The sequence below is a fragment of the Trachypithecus francoisi genome, unplaced genomic scaffold (assembly GCF_009764315.1).
Source record: "Trachypithecus francoisi isolate TF-2019V2 unplaced genomic scaffold, Tfra_2.0 Lachesis_group21, whole genome shotgun sequence".
NCBI classification, from domain to species: domain Eukaryota; kingdom Metazoa; phylum Chordata; class Mammalia; order Primates; family Cercopithecidae; genus Trachypithecus; species Trachypithecus francoisi.
Genome location: NW_022681467.1, coordinates 36382348 through 36388347, shown reverse-complemented (window position 1 = coordinate 36388347; position 6000 = coordinate 36382348).

Here is a 6000-nt window from a genome sequence, read left to right as displayed (position 1 = left end):
CAAAAGACAAATGAGAAAAATATATGAAAAAGAATTTGCAAAAGAAATTCAAGTAGCTAATATTTAGTGAACACTTACTATATGCCAGGTATAATTTACATGGGATTTCTCGTTCATTCTTTACAAAGACCCTATGATTTAGGTGTTATTATTCTCATCCCTATTAAAAGATGAGAAAAAAAATAAAGCTTTGAGAAGTTAAATGATCATCTCAAGATCACGCATATTGTAAGTGAGGGGCCAGGATTCAAAATCACACAGCTTAATCTAGCAGGCAGGGGCTCCTAACTGCTTAGCTGTAACCTCACAAATTCACAGATACAATTGTAAAATAAAGTTTTTTTTTTTTTTAAAGTTCATGTTTACTAGTAAACAAAAATATGTTAATTGAAAACAATCAGAAAAATTTCATTATCAAAATAACAATAAAATGTTAATATTTGGCTGGGCACGGTGGCTCATGCCTGTAATCCCAGTGCTTTAGGAGGCCAAGGCAGGCGGATCACTTGAGGCCAGGAGTTCAAGACCAGCCTGGCCAACATGATGAAACCCCATCTCTACTGAAAATACAAAACTTAGCCGGGTGTGGTGGCCTGCACATGTAATCCCAGCTACTAGGGTGGCTGAGGCATGAGAATCGCTTGAACCTGGGAAGCGGAGGTTGCAGTGAGGTGAGATTGTACCACTGCATTGCAGCTTGGGCGATGAAATGAGACTCTGTCTCAAAAAAAAAAAAAAAAAAGGTTGAAACAGATATTCTGAAATATGAATTACAATTTGACAATATCTATCAAGAGTCTTAAATCATTTGATGCAGTAATGCTATTATAAATAATTTATCTCAAGGAAATAGAAATGTAAACAAAGGTTTAGGCACACAAGTTTGTGCCTGCGGACATTAAATGCTCCCACATTAAGGAAGTGGTTAAGGACCTTATGGTCCACCCATTCAACAATACTGGTAACAATAAAAATGATGTTTAAGAGTTTCCAATAACATGGGAAATGCTTATGCCGGGAGATAAAAGCAAGATATAAAATTCCATGTATAACATAAACTGTGTAAAAATATGGTTAGAAATAAGAATGGGAGAAAAGGAGCAAAAAAAGTGCAAGCTAGGAAGTGTTCTCTGTGCAATGGGATTATATGTGACCTTGTCTTTTTGTTGTAAATATTTTCCAAATTTTCCACGGTAAACATGTTTTATTTATCACTGGTGTGGGGCAGGGGGAGAAGAAATCCTTTATGACATTTAGAAGTCGACTTCTTAACTTGAATCTCAGACCTAATGGGAATGAACCATGGGATCCCAAAGTATCAAATTAACCTAAGACACTGGGCGTATTTGTTCTCTGAATCAGCCCAGGACGCCCAAAGACAGCCCTATGTGTTCTTCAACTCTCTGAGCCTTCCCCTTATCTGTAATGTGCCTACTCCTGGGGTTATTGTGAGATTAGAATGTGGGTCAAGGCCTTAGAACAGTCCTAAAGTGTAGGCATTCAAAAGATATAAATGGTAATAATAAAGTAATACACTAATTACGGTCACTGCAGCTGTTGTTTTGTTAGTAGGAAGGAAGAGTTGAGCATCTCGCAGGCACCAGGAAGTGTATACAGACTGGCTTGTCCTGAGAGTGCTAAAAGCATCTTTTACTGACACAGTTCCAGTCCTAGATCTGAGCTCTTGGTGCCACCCAAGTCTTTTGTCTGCTGCTGCAGAGGCAAAGGGGTGCTCTTCAGATTAGGACGTGCGCGACTTATAGGTAGACCCCTCCTTCAGCCTGCCACATCCTGGGCGCTTTCTTGGGGCCAGGAACTATGTTGAACCTTTTCACATATGGATTTTCCCACCTATAACTTTGAGAAGCGGGTTTCATTAGCATTTCTGCTTTATGGCTCAGAGACTACTAGACATCAGTCTCATGGGTCACAAAGCCAGAAAGTGGCAACGCTGGAATCAGAACCTATGTTGATCTGAATTCAGAGATGTCAGAGATGAAGAACAATAATGGCTGAGAACACAGGTTCTAGAATCAGAAAGACCTGGGGTTGAGACTATCTGTGTGACTTTGAGCAAGTAATAAAAGTGCCTCAGTTTGCTCATCTATAAGATGGGACTTAGAGAGTTCGTATGTTGCACCATTATTTTATGAAACACTAAAAAAAGTCAAATAGTTGCCAATGAAACCATGACATAATACTTTCTTATCACTTAAAATTTTATTTTTGTATTTATGAAAAGAACTTTCAGGTTGATTTAAACACAGGTGTTTGTCACAAGACCTTTGTATGCATACATGAAAAGGAAAATATAATTGGAATAATTTGTTTAAGACATTCCTAAAACTTCCTCATATTCAGAGGAACTCAGCATTGTCAGTGTTCGTGTTTTTCAACAGACTATCATCTGCTGTCACATTGCAGGTGTTTGTGAGAGCATTTCTTTAAAAACCACTCCCCTATTGTCCTCAGGATTTTAAGCTGCAAATACTTGCTCCGCAAGTTTTGATGTGTGTTCCCATATATGACAGTAACATCAAGACTGCTGCCAGGTGGATAGTGATTTTAAAAAGCATCTCAATTTCAGAGGTGTTAAAATGGGAAAAAGAAAATGTATGTCTTAGAATTGATGAAATATAGTAGCTACCATATAGCATTCTTAGGAGAATTAAATGAGGTCATGCTGGTAAAAAACTTAGACATTAGACTGGACATAGAGTAAATGTTCAACATCATCATCATCATCATCGTGATCTTTATTATACTGCTATTATATTCTGTTCTCTGAGATGTATTGGATATATATGCAGCTCTGTAGGCTCTGTCTCAGAATTCTGAGCGAACATACAGTGCCAAGACATTGGACCCTGAACCACGGGGGTCCTTGCAATGGCTGGTGATGGATGAGACACTGGACCCTGGGGTAGAGCCTGCTTCCTCTCCTTTTCTGTCTCCCTCTCTGCCTGCTTTGCGAACCTTCTCTCTCTCCCCCTGCCCCTCCCTCCTTTACTTACCTCTCTCCTCCTTCTTCTTATCTCTGCCTCCCTTTCCACCCCCTCCCCAGCTCTTCTGCAAATAAATGGCCCTGTCACTCTGGCTTTCTTGTAGGTTTAGAGTGAATGGAAGTGTCTTTTTGAAAAGCTTGTTCCGTCTGGCATTCCTTACCAGCTCAGGAGCAGGGTCCTTTGCACTCCCCTCTCTTCTGCTCAAAGATCTACTCATTTAGTTAACAATTTACAGGGCTGCCACTAGGCCTTGAGAGCTCCACCCCACGGCAGAGGGAGCTGGGCTGTGCCCTCTGGAGAAGGCCTATTGGCAGGCTTGGAGGGATGCTTCCGTCCTGCCTCTAGTGGTTGTAGGCGAACTGGCTTAGGACCTGCCTAAAAAGAAACCATTTATTACCATTTATGATTCTTTAAAAAAGAAGTTCACAGCTTTTATGATGAGTCTTATATATGCATTTAATGACATTAAAGTATTTGATTATGTGCATTAAGAAGAGGTCTGAGAGCTCTCTGGTGTCCTTAGTTTTAAGTGTATTTTAACTGCCTACAATGAAAGGAACAAGACAAAAAAACGAGCTGTGGCAGCATCCTCATAAATTCTGAGCCATAATTGACATACCTTTGCTGGCACCAGGAATGGTCCAGGAAGGTAGACACAGCGAAGAGGAACCACAGAATTTCTACTTTCTCATTGGCCTGAGTACCAGAGGGAAAGCAAGATCAGCCATCCCTGCAATACTTTCTCTTCAACCAGCATTTTAGCCAGGGATGAGCAGGGGCTGGGACTGACATGAACTGAAGATCCCACTTTGTGCCCAGGCTGTGCCAGGTCCTTTATGACTATTTCTGTGTTGTTTCATCTCTAGAGGCAGGTGTCATTAGCCCCATTTTCCAGATAAGGAAGCTGAGCCTCTGCAAAGTAAAATGACTTGCTCCAAGTTGGCAAATGGCAGAGCTATTATCTAAAAACAAGTCTTTCTGATCCTGGGGCTTCAGGCCTTTGCACAGGCACTGGGTATGAAGCTCCAAGTGACACCCATTTGGGGAACAGTTAATAGAGAAGGAGAAGGGAATAGGTGCTGAGGCCAGGGAAGCATAGGCCTTTACAGAAAAGCTTCTTCCTCCAGTTCTGTAGGCCCCAGCCCCTTGGAGGTGTGCATTGCAGTGGAAACGGAATCAGGACAGAAACAGCCACTTGAAATGAACTGCGCCCAGACAGGGCGCCATGGTGGCGTGATTGATACTGGAGCATGTAGGTGTAATGAAACTGATGCCGGCTTTTCTGCACCTGTGATTTATTGAGGACAAATTTAAGATGAGAAAGGGCCCCATACCAGGAGCTGCGTCTTCCCCTCCAAGGGAGGGTGGTCATCCATCACCAGCCATTGCAAGGGCCCCTTGCAAGCGGCTCATCAGATGAGCCAATAGTCTCTTTGTTGGGGTTCCTAACAAGTGTTGGATCAGCAAAAGTCTATTTATGCTGGTGGACCTTTCAGGACCAATTTGTAGTGGGTCACTGATTCTGCTGGGGTATTATCTTCTTTACTACTCGGGCCAGTTGGGGAACGCAGCAAAGATTAATGGTTTTGGCTGCCGACTTGCCGCCGCAATCTACTGCTTCTGGACCAAAGATTAAGTTTTTTTGTGTTTTACCAGAAAGGGCCCACCTTGTGTATGAGATGCACTTTGATTTACTGACTTGCTTACGGAGAAGGGAGTCATAGAAATGTACCTGGCTGTGGTAAGATTTTGGCTGATGGCTGTGAGGTCTGGCATCCATGTTGTTCCTTATCCTAAGGACCCGGACGGGGAATGGGCAGCTCCTCAGGCTAGTGTGGGTCCTGTGGCCCTGGGGTCTGTGGATTGAGGAAGCTGACTTTGAGCTCACACAATATCTTTGCCTTGCCTGGCACCCAGCAGCTGCCTCTGGATTCAGAGAGGCAGGCAGCACCCTAAACTTTATTATGTAAAAATTATGGTATGGAGAAAATAGTTACAGCTTCTCCTTTTTATTGTGAAAACAGCACATGCTCTTATAACACATTTTGGAAAAAAAAATTCAAGAAGCAAATAAAACTACACATAAGCCAACTGCACAGTGATAGGACTGTTAATATTTTGGCTGACATTTTAATCTAGAATTTTCACAGTGCACAAATATATACATGTTACTTTACACTATTAAATGTATACTGGGTTTTTGTTGGACTTTTTTGCTATATTATTGTATCATCCACTTTTTACAATGAATATTGTACCATAAGCTTATTTATTAAGCCATCCTTTTTTTTTTTCTTCTAAAGTTGGGTTTGCTGCAATATCTCCAATGCCAAAGGTCTGTTCCTTTATTCAGCAAACATTTGCTGTGTGCTTCTCTGGATCAGACGCTGTGCTGGGATCACAGAGCTGAGTCAGACACAGCACTCCTGAAGTGCAGCTGCTGGAGTCAGCTCACGGGGCTGTGCATGTGCCCTGAGGGGTACTTCTGACATGCATCTCTTAGAAGGGCCCAGAACATTGTACATAGTTTGAAGGCAGGGGCCTGATACCACTGACCCCTTCCAGGTCTCCATGGAATCACAGTTCCAGAGGAGGAATTACGCATTTTGTTCTGCAGGAGAGGGACCTGTGTTGGTTTTGGATACACCAGCTTAGCTTTTTAGAGTGAATCGAGATCTGAGGGCCAAACCTTTTTGCAGGGGCAACAGCAGCCCCATCTTGGAAAATCTTTAGTAGAAAGAGCCCAGTAGGCCCAAAGGGACTAGCCACCCGGGGCAGCTGCAGAAACTTCCAGGGAGATAGTAAAAAATGCCAAAAAGAGTGTGGCTTTGGGACTCCAACAGATCTGAGTTTGAATCTCCTAGCTGATGACCTTGAGCAAGTTGTCTTTCTGAGAGCTTCAGTTTCCTTATCTGAAAAATGGGACTTTCCCCCGACCAGCTGCTGGGCTCTTGTGTGTGTTCACCATGTGGGAAGTCCCATGTGAAGAGCTGGT